This window comes from Canis aureus, chromosome 2 (genome assembly GCF_053574225.1).
Source record: "Canis aureus isolate CA01 chromosome 2, VMU_Caureus_v.1.0, whole genome shotgun sequence".
NCBI lineage: Eukaryota > Metazoa > Chordata > Mammalia > Carnivora > Canidae > Canis > Canis aureus.
Genome location: NC_135612.1, coordinates 39,012,212 through 39,028,491, shown reverse-complemented (window position 1 = coordinate 39,028,491; position 16,280 = coordinate 39,012,212). Strand labels below are relative to the sequence as shown.

At 53.6% G+C, this 16,280-nt stretch overlaps 1 protein-coding gene across 2 annotated transcripts in view; it reads right to left on the bottom strand.

Moving 5' to 3' along the window:
- APBA2 (amyloid beta precursor protein binding family A member 2) overlaps nucleotides 1–13,419 on the bottom strand; it is a 239,136-nt gene extending 225,717 nt beyond the window's left edge. For both annotated transcript variants that reach the window (XM_077869094.1, XM_077869087.1), the window contains exon 1: nucleotides 13,262–13,419. The gene's annotated coding sequence lies outside the window, so the exon portion shown is untranslated. The remainder of the gene's footprint in view (nucleotides 1–13,261) is intronic.
- Nucleotides 13,420–16,280: the final 2,861 nt, after the last annotated feature.

Below are 16,280 nucleotides of genomic sequence, written 5' to 3'. Positions count from 1 at the left end.
GGGGAGATGCGTTTTAGCCAGGGATACTAGGGAGGCCTCTTTGCTGAGAACATGTCTCAGCTGCAGCACTGAGGCAAAGGAAGAAATAGTTAAGAAGTTCCATCTAGTCCAGGAGAGAGGGGACGGGGACATGAGGGGGTGAAGGTTCTGGGTTCAGGGCCACCCAGCTCCCTCACCAGCTTCATAAACAAAGCTTCCACACCCGGCATGAAGGAAACACAGCTAGAGAGTGCTCGCTGGGGGCTCTGAGAATCCAAGCCTCTAGACTTCTGAACTACACCACCACATACACAGAACCTGCTCCTAAAATCTCTGTGATGCCCCCACAACAAGCAGATGTGCTCTCACAGCTGTGCCAGGCTGGCTCCCAATGGGCTTGGGTCCCCACAGACTCCCTTCTGGCCCTGAGACCATGTGGAAGAAGCCACCATGCCTTTCCTGCACCAGGTCAAGGCTGACAGTTAACCAGAATGAAGCCAGGGACACACATGGAACCTCCAGGGCTGTAGTTACACCTGCCTTGTGTCACCACCTGCCTCCCGTGTATCTCTAAAGAGCAACCATGGAAAAGACCACTGAGACAGGGCTAGTTGTCTCAACGTGAGCATCAGCACAGCAGAGAGGCTGCCCAAATAGTATTGGAAGGAATGAGAAAGAACTCTCAGGTGGAAGGGGTAGGAAAAGCAGGCCAGGGAGACATGTGTGCAAAGACTCTGGGAGTTGCACATAGAGCAAAGCTCTATGCATCATGCAAAACTAAGATCTCTGGGAGCCTCTGTGTGATGTGGAAGGTGGCCTGGAGGGTTGTATGGACAGACAACATCATGGGACCTCCACCCAGATTTCTGGGCTGACCCAGAGTTCATACATAGCCTTTCCCTCCACTCTTGCTTTCTAAAGCTCTTTGGTTTCCCTCTCACTCACCTGAAAGTAAATAGCATGTGATCCCAACATACTCAGGTTGTTTGTGTCCAGTTTTAAGAGCACAGCTCCCTTCACATGCGGGAATAAAAACTCACTTCATCTAGATAACTTATCCATTATCAATTACATGTGTACAGATCTTAGCATCTCACTTGGGTTTACGTTCTCTGATTTCATTTAGAAATGAAACCGTATTTAGAAAATAACGGTTTGACAACATGTTCGGGATGCCTGGGTGGCTGAGCAGTTGGGCACCTAGCTTTAGCCCGGTGCATGATCCTGGAGACCCGCTATTGAGTCCCACGTGGGGCTCCCTGCATGGAGCCTGCTTCTCTCTCTGCCAGTGTCTCTGCCTCTTTCTGCACCTCTCATGAATACATAAATAAAATCTTTAAAAAAATGCAGCTTGAGTCTAAATATTAATAAGCACTTGTTGGAATGGTAAAATTTCATTATGTCACATTAAATGCAATCTTGATTTTGATATTATTGTTCCAGCAGTAAAATAAGACATGAGTCAGTCTATTGAAAGTTCTCCTTGAAAACTTCAAGATGATGTACTACTTTTTTTTTTTTCAGCTTGTATTGAAGTAGATGTACTGAAAAGTTTTGTATCAGGAATTCGAACTCACCTATGCAAACCACCACCCAGATTAAGCACCTCCAAAAGCCTGGCCCGGCCCTACTATGCTCTCTCCAATCACCACTTCCCAAGGTCAACCTGACTTCCAGTCCCGCAGATAAAAGTTCCCTATTGACCTTCCCATCAACGGACTCTAGGGCCCGGGGTGTTTTTCACTCAACAGTATATGGCAAGACTCATCCATACAGTTGCACACACTCATAGAAGGTCTGCTCTCCGCTTGCTCTATGGCAACCCCAGCCTGCTGGGCGAGTCTGCTGTTGATGTATGTGGGCTGTCTGCAGTTTGGCAATGACCACCACTCTTGCGCATGCCTCATAATGGCTGTATTAACATCCTGCTGCTGCTATAACAAATCACTACAAAACTGGGTGACTTAAAACACACATTTATTCCCTCATGGTTGTAGGCTGAAGGCTGAAGGTTGAAGGCTGAAGGCAGTTTCCCTGGGCTGAATTCAAGGCATTAGCAGGGCCGCGCTCCCTCCAGGGGCTCTAAGGGAAAACTCATTCCTCTCCTCTCCCACTTTTTGGGGGCTGTCAGCATTCCTTGACACGTGGCCACACTGCTCCAGTTTCTGCCTCAATGGTTCCACAGCCTCCTCCTCTGCCCAAACCTCCCCCTACCTCTCTCTTAGAAGGACCCTTGACACCTGGGTGGCTTAGAGGCTGAACATCTGCCTTCAGCTCAGGGCGTGATCCCAGGGTCCAGGGATTGAGTCCCGCATTGGGCTCCATGCAGGGAGCCTGCTTCTCCTTCTGCCTGTGTCTCTGCCTCTCTGTCTCTCATGAATAAATAAATAAAATCTTGAAGAAGAAGAAAGAAGAAGAAGAAGGAGAAGGAGAAGGAGAAGGAGAAGAAGAAGAAGAAGAAGAAGAAGAAGGAGAAGAAGAAAAGAAGAAGAAGAAAAGAAAGAGAAGGAGAAGAAGAAAAGAAGGAGAAGAAGAAGAACAACAACAACAACAACAGCAGCAGCAGCAGCAACAACAACAACAACAACCCTTGTGCCAGCATTAGGGCCCACCAGAAGACCCAGGATTATCTCATCTCAAAATCCTTAATCACAGAGAGGTTACCATATAAGTTACATTCATGGGTTCCAGCAATTAGGACCTGATTTCTTTTGGAGCCACCTATCAGCCCAGTGGCCATGTGCACTACATACATTGCATGCAGCTGCATCCAGAGGGGCATTCCTGGTCAGAGGTATATATGTATTTTTTGCTTCAGTTGGTAACAGCTTCCCAAACCTGCTGTACAAACTTATGCCCCAATCAATAGCAACAATTCCAGCTGCTCCACATCCTCCCAACACCTGCTATATTGTTAACTTCAGCCATTCTGGTAGGTGTGTACTGATATCACATAATGATGGTTAGCTTGATGTGTCACACTGACAAGGCCACAGGGTGCCCAGACCGAACAGTGTCTCTAGGTGTATATGTTGGTCAGGGAGGGAGGGAGGTGTTTCTGGATGAGATCAGCCTCTGAGTCAGTGGACTCAGTAAAGCAGACCGTCTTCCCCAATGTGGGTAGACATCATCCAATCCATGGAGGGCCTGAACAAAAATGAAAGATAGAGGAAGGTGGAATTCACTCCTTTAGTCCTGTCTCCTGGGACAGCTCATTTCTTTCCCACCCTTGGACTGGGGTTCACACCACTGGCTCTCCTGGTTCTCAGGCTTTTAGATTCAGACTGGATTATACCACCAGCTTTACTGGGGGCTCTGACTTGCAGATCATGGGACTTCTCAGCCTCCACAATCACATGAGCCAATTCTTCATAATAAACACACACACATACACACACACACACACACACACACACGCATGCACGCACATCCCTACCCTATTGATTCTGTTTCTCTGGAGGACCCTGACTAATGCACACGTTTATCATTTATTCCATATCTCCCTAATGACTAATGGAGTCAAGCATCTTTTCATAGGTTTATTGGACCTGTTTCAGGTGAAGTATCTTTTGTCCCCTTTCCCTACTCAGTTGCCTGCCTTTTTCTTATTAATAACATAGCACATTATTTTAAGATGAGTAATTTGTTAAAATATACTTTGCTAAGCACATGTGTTTGGAGGGGGAAAAAGTTTTTAGCATCAGGGCCCGAGATGTGAGGTCTCGCTGTGTTCAAATGATCAGCTGACATTAATTCTGGACAACGAACACTCATCGTGGACTCCAGGTCTCTGTCAGCGTGGCCAGTTCCATAAAGAATGCACGTGAGAGCCTGAGGACCACTGTCCAGAACTGGGGTAGGTGAGATTTAAAAAATAAACCAAATTGATGACTTATTGTCTCCATTTACTTCCCTGAAACCAAAGCTAGTTTCACCTTAAGGATGGCCATTAATAAAGTAAACCCTATTTGTACTTGTACAATTAAGTGTGGATTTTACAGCTCTCTTCTGGCTCTGAAGGCAGTGATAGCCAGTCCCTCAAGCAAGGCACTCATTTACTCCTCACTGAGGATACCATGCACGAGCATGGACAGGCTGCCACACCACCAACACAACCACTTGATTTCTGCTATGAAGCATCAGATAGTAAATACACCACCGGCTGACTTCTCTATCATGGAGAAGGAAGAAAGCAGCTCTGGGAATCCATCGAAGTGAACTGCTGTGTGGAATTAGGTGCTTGATCAAACCAGCAGGAGAGTGAGCCCTGAGACCCCCCTGCCCATGCCGCCTCACCACTCCTTCCTGCCTCCTGGCTGTGGGACCCGTGACAGAGGTCAGCAGGCACACACCACCCCCTCATCAGATGAAGCTGTCTCTCAACAAATCACAGTGCCTAACTGGCCCAACAACTAACTAGCAAGCCAGACGAGGCACTTGACAGTAAGTGATAAAGGAAGCGTCAGCCAACACCCAAGCCTGGCCAGCGGGTGGTGACAAGGGCCAGGCCGAGGACCTCCTCGTGGGAGGGAATGCTCCTCACCCCTACCCTGGGCCAAAGCAGAAAACAGGCTGACCACTCTCTGAAAAGGAAGGCACTCCATAACAGATGGTTTCTGAGCCACCATAACCCAGAGGATGAGCAGCCCCTGCAGTCAATTCAAGCCTGGAAAGGGGAAGAGAGAACATGGGGTTGTGGGCACCCTGGGGAGTCAGGGCCACAGACAGGAGGCATCTGAGTATCTCTTCAGAGCTGACCAGCCTGCAGAGGCCTCTGGAACCCAGCTTCCTGGCCACAGCACATCTGTCCAGCAGCTGCAGCTCCCCACCCAGTCCCTGTTCCCTCTACCTCTGCATGAGGAGTCAGCCCCCCTCGATATAGAGGACCAGAAAGACACCACCAGGAGCCCTCGCAAGGACCACCAGGCCTCCCAGGCAGTGCAAAGATGGCCATGTGGAAGGCAGGGTGGGTAGGGCAACCAGGCTGAGGTGGCACCTGCCTCTGTGACCTGTGGGCCCCTTATCTTTCAGGGCTCTCTGGCAACTGGAAATAGGGCTTCTCTGTTTGCACAACTGTCCTTCCAGTAAGTCAGAATAGCTGCAGAGGTTAACTCCATGTAAGCAAATTAATAACGTGATTTATGGTTTGTCATGGATTTTGTCGTTTTTGTAGAAGAACAGTGGCAATTTAATCTAGAAAGCCTGTAAATCTCTAAAGGGTAAAATTAAACATCCGTGCCAGCAAGACTGGGTCTTGGCAGCGGCAGCCTCCTCCTACACGAGATGGGAGGGAATCAAGTCCCTGGAGCCACATGGCTCTGAGGGGTGCAAGGCGGGGCCCTGCCCTTCTTCAGCCATGCATGGGCTCCCACACCCCCTCATATGCCTCCCCATACACCCCTCCCCTGGCCTCTCCGTGAGCCCTCAATGGGCCTCTCATGTTCCAACTGGTGGTGAAGCCTGCCTATGGAAAACACTGCCCTAAAGATCTCTCAGCAAAGTGCACGTCATTTGTATCCAATCCCCTTGTGTGCCCACCGCAAGCAAGGACGCCCCAGGGCGCCCCAGGGCTCCCAAGGGCCGCCCAAGCCCCTGGTAGTCAGGACACCCCCTCCCCCAACTCCGGCTCTGATCCGCACACGGCATGCATCTGCTGCCAAACACACACTCTGCCTCCCTGCATGCCCCACTCCAGGCTGGTCCTCCTGCCTGGAGGCTTCTTCTGGCCTGAATTGGGGGGGGGGGGGGGCACACCCGCCCACTCCTCCAGGATGGGCTCCATGACCACCCCCACCCATGCTGAGGCTCTCACACCTGCCAGTCTGTGCTTCTCTAGGAGGGTGGTGGCCCCAGAGCCAGAGTCAGGGACTCTGACGACATTCCACAGTCTACAGCAGCCCCTCTCTGCTCCTTCTCTCCTGACCTCACCCGGCTCTAGACAAGGCTGGGGAAAGGCAGAACAGAGGCGTTCAGACATTATCTGTGGAGCGGATGAAGGAATGGGTGGATGGATACAGCTCCCAACAAAGGGCTGGGGGTACCTTTTTTTTTTTTTTTAAGATTTTATTTATTTATTCCTGAGACACAGAGAGAGAGGCACAGGTACAGGCAGGCAGAGGGAGAAGCAGGCTCCATGCAAGGAGCCCGATGTGGAACTCGATCCCAGGACCCCGGGATCACGACCTGAGCTGAAGGTAGACAATCAACCGCTGAGCCACCAGGTGCCCCAGGGCTTGGGGTATCTAAAGTGGAGGCGCCAGCCCGCAGTGCCTATACCACAGAGGCCCCATTCATCAAGCGACCAGGAGGTGAATGACACAGGCAGAGTAAGGGGCTGCTATTTAAGTGGTAGTACATATCCACCCTACATGAGAGATAAAAAGAGCAACATATACAGAGTTAAGGCAGGGGTTCCCAGAGCAAGCAGGCAGGGAGAAGGCTGTCACATCCAGGGGCCCCCAAGGCAGCTCCCCACATGAAGTCGATGTGAGTCAGAGGTGCCTCTGCCTCTGGGGGCAGCACATCAAGTCTAGCAGCACCAGTCACCACTGCTGATTTAAGCACAGAGTAGCCCGGGATCAAGAGGAAAACCATTACTTAATGAAATGCAATTAATTTAGAAGCCGAAATCTATTAAAGCCCAAAGGAGAGACAGTCAGGAGTTCTTGGTCTGGAGGGGCTGCTGCTCTCAGAGCTTCCAACCCAAGAAACAGCTCAGGGACATCCCCACAAGAACCAGAGGCAGATGGCACATCCATCACCATACGTTGGCATGTACCTCTCCAGCACCCCAAGAACAGAGAAAGGCCACAAGCAGAATCTTCACAGTCCATGGACACAAAGTCACATCTAGTAACGGCCAAGGGTCGGGCTTGTCCCACTACCATTCCCTGGAGAACACAGCCCTCGACACGACCAAGGCCTGCCTCGGGGGCCCGTGATCTAGCAGTCAGGCCAAGTGGGTAGCACTGGGACCCCTGGTCAAGATCAATTATCCATCAGTCATCTTCCAGCCTTCACAGTTACCAGGCAGTACCAGCTAGGGATCCAAGGTGTGCCTGGTGTCTGAGGCCCATGGGACAAGCTGGGAAGAAACTAATTCTCTCTCTCTCTCTCTCTCTCTCTCTCTCTCTCTCTACCCCCTCCTCTGATGATCAGGTTAAATGAGAACTCTATTGTAACAAAATGCTCGCCCACATCTTATCTCACTTCATCTTCATAACTCACTGTAACTCAGTGGCTGGTGAGGAAGGAAACACAGACCTACATGTGCCCTTTTAGGAAGATCTAAGTCAAACTCTGAGCAGTGGCATTCACTGGCTGTTTGGAGTCAGAGCCGGGCTTTCTAGAGCTTCGGATTCCTAACACAGGCCCTACTCCTACTCCACCCCACCCAGGACAGCTGTCACCAGCTCTGGATAATATGGACAGATGTTAGAGCACATGGCTCACTTATTGCACCAAAAGACGGAGAAATGTAAACTGTGTTTTATTTGAACAATGCACACACTTGCTGCCAGAGGGACCAGAGAAATCCATCATCCCTAAATGCATGCGTTCGCTCAGTTAATGGGTCTCCTGTTATTGAAACAATGGATTTTTCCAAGACAAGCGATAATCAAACCAACTGGGAAAAACAATACACTATATATTTTTTATTAAATTAACGATGCATACAACAATTCAGAAAAATTCCTATTTAGAGCTGCCTTGCTAGGGAATCAACTCCAGGAATATAAAACCAATCAAATAAAAAATCAGATACAGATGTATTACACACACCTATACATACAGAAATAGGTATATATTATACAACCCAATGGTGAATTCTAAATACAAATACTGTTCCCCTGATGATCTACATATTCAAATTTGTTGAGAACTAAGGCCTGAGCATTTCACACCCAAGTGTCTCTCTGCACAGTTGATGCCTGGGACAGGAGGAGCAAAGAATCCATGGTAGCTCCAAGTGCCAGCTCCAAGTGTATTTCCCTTTACAGACCCACCAAGAATACTAGCTGCTTTGCGGGGTGGTGTGCTCCCAACCCTCTCACTGTCCCCGTGAAGGGCCCCCAGGTCATCCGTGACATATCCATTACTCTCCAACCAGTGCTCAAGTCCACTGGTCACCGGCTATCAGATTCTCTAGACACATACGTTGAAAATTCCTTTAAAAAAAAAAAAAAAAAGATTTATTTACTTATTTATGATAGACAAAGAGAGAGGCAGAGACACAGGAGGAGGGAGAAGCAGGCTCCATGCCAGGAGCCTGACAGTCGATCCTGGGACTCCAGGATTGTGCCCCGGGCCAAAGGCAGGCACCAAACCGCTGAGCCTCCCAGGGATCCTCACATATGCTGAAAATTAACCCCTCTGTGGATCACTTGGGTGGTCACCAATCCTACTCATGCCCACCCAGGTGAAAAATAAGTATGATACCAACTAAGCCGAGGTGGGATGGGGATGGGGGTGCGGAACACAGGCCTCAGGCTCTCTCCGACTCAGGCCGGAATCCCAGCACTGCCCTGTAATGTGCTCCTGGACAAGTCACAGCCGCCTGGTACACAGCCGCCTTGTTGCCAAGATGAGAAAACAGATCTGAGTCTCGGGATCAGCGGGACATTATTTAAAAGGGCAAACACAGGGGAACAGAACTCAACTAGCAAAAGCACCCACCAATGTGTGTTTAACTGGGTTGGTGTCCCCATCAAAAACCATCTTCAAATGCTGGGCTCTTTGGTTTTCAGAACACTATGGGATAAAAATATTTTCTCAGTCATTAGATGCAAGAAACTCAACCACATGTTTTTTTTTCCTTCTGGATTTTGATTCTTCAGACACAAAACAACAGATGTAGCACCTGATATGAGAACAGCTCCTGAGAGTATGAAGCCCCCACACTGCATTCTCTTACACAACTGGAGTGGAAACTACCCAACCTGACCCCTCAGGCTCTCAGTACAAAGGCAAAAACCACAACAGGGCCAGAAGCCACAGAGGCCCCCTCCCCAAAAAAGCCTGAGGCATGGCAACGATAGTGCACATTATTTCAATACTAGAAAAAAAGATATATATATATATATACACACACACATATATTCAAATGTGCCCCAAGACAACTGCAGGCAACACATATAAGGTAAGCATGAGAGAAGCAGAAAGACTCCCAAGGCCAATGACTTGGCCAAGGCCCCAGGGATGAGTAGCAAAGCCAGGTTCTTTGAATGGAGCTCTCATTACTCCAAACCCCACAGTCCTTCCCAACCTCACGCTGCCTTCGTCCTAATAACATGGGTGCACCTTCCCTGGGCAAGAGCACAGCACAGGCAAGAGAATCAGGTGGGGGAGGCTTTGGGAGCGGAAGGCTGGCAAACACGGGGCGGGCAGAACGGCTGGGAGCCTTGAGATGCCGGGTCTGACATAAGGTACAAGACAAGTTTAGAAACATCCAGATGGAGGAAGAAGGGAACCTGGGCGAGAGGGGGCCTCGTTCCCGGCGCCTCAATGTCCCAGGCAAACAACACAGAACTGGCCCCAGCAGCAGGGACAGCCTGGCCGCCCACTATCCAAACAACCAAAAATCCAAAAAGGAGCTTCTGTGAAGAACCGCATTCACCCATTCTTTGGGCCAGACTGCCTTCCCGAACCTGCTGTCTCCCAGCCTATACGAAAATGCGCCTGCACGGTATAATCCCACAGCTCCTTCCAGTCTGCCCACTGTGCACGAGGTTCTGTGCTGATTTCTAGGAAGGATCCAACCAACCGTGAATACAAATGTGAATACAGCTCAGTTCCAGCCATGGGGCTTGGGAAAAGGAGGAGCTAGGGGGCCAGGCTGAAAGGAAGAAGGCCTCTCCTGGGGTCTCACTCATTCATGCATCCACTGAGGAGCACTGAGGGTCTAGTCTAGCAGGTGCCTGGCACTGCTCTAGCTGTCAGGAATACAGAGGAGAATGAGGTTTTACACTGGAGTGGTAAGAGTCAATAAATTAAAAAAAAAAAAACAGGTATATAAATAATAAATTGAACATTAAGTACTAAGAATAAACATAAAGCAGGGTGAACAAAAAAGAGGGAAGTGATGTTCATTTATGCTGGGGGGGGGGGGCGTCAAAAAGCTGGCACAGAACCAGAGAACTGAAGAAAGTGAGGGAGCGAGGCAGGTGGACATCTGGAGGAAGCCACACCAAGGAGCAGGAACAGCAGGTGCAAAGGCCCTGAGGTACACATGCGCATGGCAAATCTGAGGACCAGCTGATGAAAAGGAAAGAGTCCATATTTAGCTGGGATCATCAAAGACACCCCAGGCCAAAGGGGCAGGCAGAGACAGGATGGGAACAACCCATGGCAAGCCTGGGCAGTGATCCTGTCTGCCTGGAGGGACCATGGTTGGGCGCAAGGAACGGAGCTTGAAAAAACCAGACCAAGGAATGTGGGTGTGGAGTGAGCACTGGGAAGCCACAGAGGGCTCAAGCAAGGAACACCAGACCTGGCCTGGGCCCTACCTTCCAAGAGGCAACCTCACAGCCCAACTTACAAAACCCCACAGCCAGCACAAAATCCCAATTCACATAGCAATGGTACCCTACCCACATGTAGCGCTCCCAAGCACACTGGGGAACCGTGAACCCCATGGAGAGAGCCTGGCTTGTGACCTTGTGGTTACTGTCCTCCCTGGGCTCCCTCATGTGCCCGAGAGAGGACAGGGAGGGAATGAACTGAGTTTGGGAAAGGCGATGGAAGACCGCCCACGCCAGCTGACTCAGCCTGTGCCAGCAGCCTCCTCGGAGGCCTGAACTGGACCCAACCCAGGTGGTGGGCGGGGGACACAGAGGGAGGATGGAGCCACAGAATCCTCCCTGTGGGCACATGGTCCAAACACCAACAGACACCTGGGCTGCCTTTGGTGAGCAATCATCAAATGGGACCTATACTGGGGACTGAGCCCTTTGACAGCCAGGACCCAAACATCCCCATTCCTCACGGCCACCGGGCACGGTGGGACCTACTACCACCCCAGGCTCTCTCTCTCACTCTCTCCATTTCTCTCTAAGGCCAAGCTGCAAGGCAGGCACGCTGGTTTCTGCCCCTTGTTCCAGAAGGCCCTTGAGGCCAGCTGGGGATATAGATGTTCAGGGCCTCTGTACACAGCTGCCCCTAGCCCTCTCTGACTTCGGTGACAATAAAGGTCTCCCCCAGAGTTCAGCCTGTGCTGTCCCCAGAGGCCCTCACCAGTGGAGTCACCAGGTCCAGCATGCGGAGCCAGGACAAGAAGGAGCCAGGCCTCGTGTGTCTCTCCCTCAAGACAGGCGCACATGGCCGCCCAATCCAAACAAAGCCCAGCCGGAGGCTAACCTCCCCGTCCAATGTGTTTTTCCTCTGAGTTCCTCAGTTGTAGTCTAGGAAAAATCAAGGTGTTTTAGCGCTCCCTCTCAGCTTCCAGGGATGTGACTGGTGTCTTTTACAATTAGCTTTTATTTTTATCCAGCATTTCTTAGCTTGCTTAGCAAATGGAATTATTTGTGCACCTCCATTTCACAATCCATCCCCACCAATTATTCCTGTGAAACTAATATTTTATATTTTTAAAAAGGCAAAGGAGGGAGTTATAACTACTCAGGGGATAGTTATGCAAACAAGTTAATGAGCCATCCTTGGGTGCCAGAGGAAAGACCCATGGGGAGCAGAAAAGGGTAACAAGTTGACCATTGCCTGCTTCACTCTCTTGATAGCGCCTACTCTCTCACTCTCTCTCTCTCTCTCTCTCTCTCTCTCTCACCACGCGCACACACACACCATCTGGTTCAGCCCGCACTTCTCCCAGGCACAGAAGCCAGTACTCTGGAGATGGAAAGGCAGGCCGTTGGGGGGAGGGGCACGACCACTGATCCCTAACCAATGACCCAGTGAGGAGGGGTCTCGAGACCCCTGCTCCCACAGAAGACCCTGGCAGGGCCCCATCGCTAGCGCCACCCCCAGACCCAACGCAGCTCGGGAGACCACTCCAAGGGGCTCCCCACCAGGGCTGCTGGCATCCGCTGGAGAGGCTCCCGGCGCGTCAGGATGAGCAGCAGCAAGCCCCACCCAGTCCGCTAACTCCCTGGACACCACCCAGAATCCCGGCGGCTTCCAGGTCCCGGTGGTTCTTCACTCGGGAGACCCTCTCTGGCCCCGGCTGCAGATGCGAGCAGCACAGACGGCCACCCTGGAGCGACCACACAGGGCAGGACGTCCTGGCGGCTCTGGACTGAGAAACACATCACAGAGAACCTCGAATGTTCGCCTCGGGAAAAGTGCTGCTTCTACTCTCGAAGCTTTCAGGTCATTATTTCTAAAACGGCTGCTGTTTCTCAAAGAGGGAAGGGGGAACCCCAGGAAGAAAGACAGAGGTTGACGAGGCCGGGGACAACTGAGCCCACAGGAAGAGGTGCTGGGATGGAAGTCCCGATCTGGGGGCCTCCACCAACTGCAAGGCCATTTGTGGGCTGTTAACCACAGACTGGAGTCTGGCCCCGGTCAGGCAGTAAATCAACAGATCTGGGGAAAAAAAATTAAGTCCTCCTTCTGCAAGTAAATACTAAGTTCAGACAAGCAGGCTCCATCTCTGCCTGCACCCGCGGCGAGGCTCAGCCAGGGCGGCCCCCCTTGGGCTCCCTCCGGACCCTCGCCTGGCCCCCAGCCCCGGCACCCCGAGGCCCGCCGCCCAGCCTGGGGGCTGGGGCTCGCGCGCGCCTGGATCCTCGGGCCCGACCTCCCAGGGGCCCCCCCCCCCGGCCAGGCCAGGCCAGGCGGCGCCGGCCGCGGGCAGGGGCCGAGGCGAGTGGCGGGTCGCCGCACCCGCACCCCAGCTCCGAGCGGGCCGCCAGGAGGGCCGGGGCTGGCATTTTTAATTGAGGACTGGGTCTCTCCGGGTCTCATTATGAACGGATGTGGGAGGCGGCGAAGACCGGGACGCGCCTTCCCGGGAGGCAGGGAACCCAGGAGCGACCCCAAACTCGGGGCTTGCCCCGCACGGAGACGGGGGGCCGCGGAAGGCACCCGCCGCCCCGCCAGCCCCGCGGGACCCGAGCGGGCAGCCCCCCCGGCCAGCGCCCCCGTCGCGCACGGCCGCCCCTCGCCGGGGATGCGCGAGCCTCGCGCTCGGCCTCGCCGCGCCCGCCCCGCGCCCCCCGCCCCCCGCCCCGGACCCCGCAGCGCCGCCCGGCCGGGGGCAGCGCTCCGACCGCAGCCTCCGCGCCCCGGGCCCCCCGCCCCGCCCCGCCCCGGCCCCGGCCCCGCTCACCTGGCCCGGGCGCCCCCGCCCCGCCGCCGCCGGCTCCGTCCGCGAGGCCGAGCGCCGGGCCGCCGCCGCAGCTCTTTGTGAGCCCGCGCCGAGCCGCGCACCGAGACTGCTAATGAGCCCGGGAAGCTGAATAGCGGCGGGCGCGCCCCGGACGCGGCGTACGGCACGCAGGGCCGCCTCTGCCCGGCGCACGCGGCGCGGCCGCCCGGCTCCCCGCACCGGCCTGCGGCGGCCGCCCCCGCCCCCGCCCCCGCCCCGGACACGCCCGCGGGCGGGACGGGACCGCGCGGCGGGCGGCCCGGAGCGCAGGGAGGCCGGGGGCCCGGTCCCCTCCGCCCGGCGCCGGACGGTCGGGGGCGCACCTGGGGCCCGGGCCTCTGGGGCTGCGCTCGGGCCCCGGGAGCGAAGCCCGGGCTCTGCAGCCGCGGCGCCCCGACTGCCCGGGCCCCGGGGATGTCCGGATGCCCAGGCGCGCCCCGGACCTGCGGGGTGGGCGGCCGCAGGGGCCCGGCCCTCCGGCGGCGGCAACAGGCGACGGCGAGCGCCACGGCGAGGGTCCGCACTCTGCCCCGGGCGCCGCGCTGCCCCCTGGCGGGCTCGGGGGCGCGTGCGGCGCGGAGGGGCCGCGGCGACCGCGCCCTGCTGGGCCCCGCGCGGCTGCGGGCTGCGGGCTGCGGGCTGCGGGCTGCGGGCGGAGGCCCCGACTGCGAAGCCCGCGGGGATCGCAGCCCCCCGGTCGCGGGCTGCCTCCCGGTCCTCTCCAGCCTCTGGCGTCCCGTTCCCTGTGCTACCTGAGCCCTCCTCTGCGGACCTCCCCCACCTGGGACCTCCCCGAGCTCTCCCTCCTCGTCGTCCCGAATGGAGACGACCCTAACCTGGTCCGCGTCCAGATGCCCACGCACCCCACCCACGGAGCGTCGCCGATGCACCCCTCCAGCGTGAATGAGCCTCTTTAAAGCCCGCGAAGGTTGTCCCGAGGATGCTGTTGTCACGTTAGACCCCTCTGGCCCTTTCATTCCGCCCTAGGGCAGATGTAGTAACCTGTGGGCTCTGCCGGGATAGACGCACGGGGTGCCTCGATGTCCAGGACAAGGGCTCAGGTGCCTCCTCCCCCATATCCTGATTATTTGCTTTCTGTTTTCTTCTGTCCTTTGGCTGGATTAGGGTGCCAATGTGATGGGGGCATTTCTGAAGAGGAGTGCCGCAGGAGGAAGAGGAGGCCTGGCTGGGGGGAGGGCAGCCCCTTCTGCAGCTACTCTGAGGGCCAGAGCTGAGACCCTGAGGAAAAGCAGAAGGGCGGGGAAGCTAAATCCTGAGCCAGGCTAGCACAGGCTGCTGACTTGGTATGGACTTCTTGGGGCCTTGATCTCCCTCCCATTCCCATCTCCCCTCTGCCAGCCCAGTGAACACTCACAATACCCCGAGGGCCAGAGCCTGGAGTCAGGGAGGAACTGGTCCTGGTAGGGCAGCTTCATAGCCCAAGCGCCAAACAAAGGCAGAGTCCAAAAGCCAACCAGGGGCGGATTCCTGACCTCCTGCCTCTTGCCCCTCTTGCCTCTGAGATGAGCTTATCTCTCTACTGTTTGTGTTCCACCTACTTAAGCATTCTGTTTATCTAGCCTTGCAAGGGGCCTAGCTTTTCCCCCCAAATGCCAAAGACTGGATAGAAACAATTGGGAAGTAATAATTCCATAGCCTTAAATGTCAAGTATGAATCCAAGTACATTCACCTTGCCTTGTTCCAATGTGGTCAAATTCCTCAGGAAAGCAGACACCTATGCCTGGAGATGATCCAGACAGCCCTGTGTGTCTGTGAATATGGGTGGGTAGCTAATTCTGCACTGTTCCCTCCAACAATTCTCCTAGAGCTCTTCCCATGGGCCAGCTCTGGGCCAACCACTGGGGTTAGACCTTGTCCCTGCACATAGGAGCAGTGGTGGCTGATGCCCACGGTCCACAGGGTCAAAGGCACAGGCCTGCCTCTGCCTCACTTGGGGCTCCTAAATCTGGTGAGCTCTAGCCAACTGTCACTGTTCAGAGAATTTTGAAAGAGCGTTGGAGCAAGAAAGACATAAGTCTTCCATGAAACTTAAAAATCCAGGACATAAAAGATTGCTAAATCTGATTTCAGAAAACTTCCTGCATGCCCATCTTCACCATAAGCAAAGTCAATAACAAATCAGGAACGAAATATTTGAAACTCAGGACCAATAACCCTTCATTTCCCTAATATACACATACCATCAAAAATAGGGATCCCTGGGTGGCGCAGCGGTTTGGCGCCTGCCTTTGGCCCAGGGCGTGATCCTGGAGACCCGGGATCGAATCCCACGTCGGGCTCCCGGCGCATGGAGCCTGCTTCTCCCTCTGCCTGTGTCTCTGCCTCTTTCTCTCTCTCTCTCTCTGTGACTATCATAAATAAATAAAAATTTAAAAATAAATAAATAAATAAATAAATAAATAAGAAAAAAGAACAACTCAGTAGAAAGAAAGAAAAAAAAAGCAGACCAAGATATGGAGCAAACAGTTCACCTGGAAAGAAACACGAATGACTTTTAAACATCTGAAAAGATATGCTTCTTATTCATAATTAGAAATGCAAGTTGAGGGATCCCTGGGTGGTGCAGCGGTTTGGTGCCTGCCTTTGGCCCAGGGCACGATCCTGGAGACCCGGGATCGAATCCCACGTCGGGCTCCCGGTGCATGGAGCCTGCTTCTCCCTCTGCCTATGTCTCTGCCTCTCTCTCTCTCACTGTGTGGCTATCATAATTAAATTAAATTAAATTTAAAAAAAAGAAATGCAAGTTGAAACTACACTTAGACACCACAGTTTTTATCTCTCAGAGACCCAGGAGTGCATTAACACATTATGTCCCAAGGGTGAGGGGACACTTGCAGACTCCTGCACTGCTTGTGGGATTGGAAATTGGTACAACTCCTGTTGAGGAAGATTAGATCACTTCTATCGAAATTATAAATGCACAAGCCACTTGACCTAAAAATTCAGTTTCTAGGAGAT